Here is a 344-nt window from a genome sequence, read left to right on the forward strand (position 1 = left end):
GGCTCCCTGGTGTTCACCATCTGGAACCGAGCAGCAGACTGGCTCTGTCTTTCATTCATTCATTCATTCATTCATTCATTCATTCATTCATTCATTTATTTCACGCTGAACTAGAGGCTGTGGAAGGTCAGTAGTTCAGCAGTTCGAGACCCGGGTGCCGCATGATGGAGTGAGCTCCCGTCTCTAGTTCCAGTTCCTGCCAACCTAGCAGTTTGAAAGCAAGAAATTGCAAGTAGATAAATAGGTACCACTTCGGTGGGAAGGTAACAGCGTTCCGTGCACCTTGGTGTTTAGTCATGCTGGCCACATGACCACAGAAACGTCCTTGGACAGCGCTGGCTCTT

This window comes from Gekko japonicus, unplaced genomic scaffold, assembly GCF_001447785.1.
Source record: "Gekko japonicus isolate JY-2015 unplaced genomic scaffold, Gekko_japonicus_V1.1 scaffold3225, whole genome shotgun sequence".
NCBI lineage: Eukaryota > Metazoa > Chordata > Lepidosauria > Squamata > Gekkonidae > Gekko > Gekko japonicus.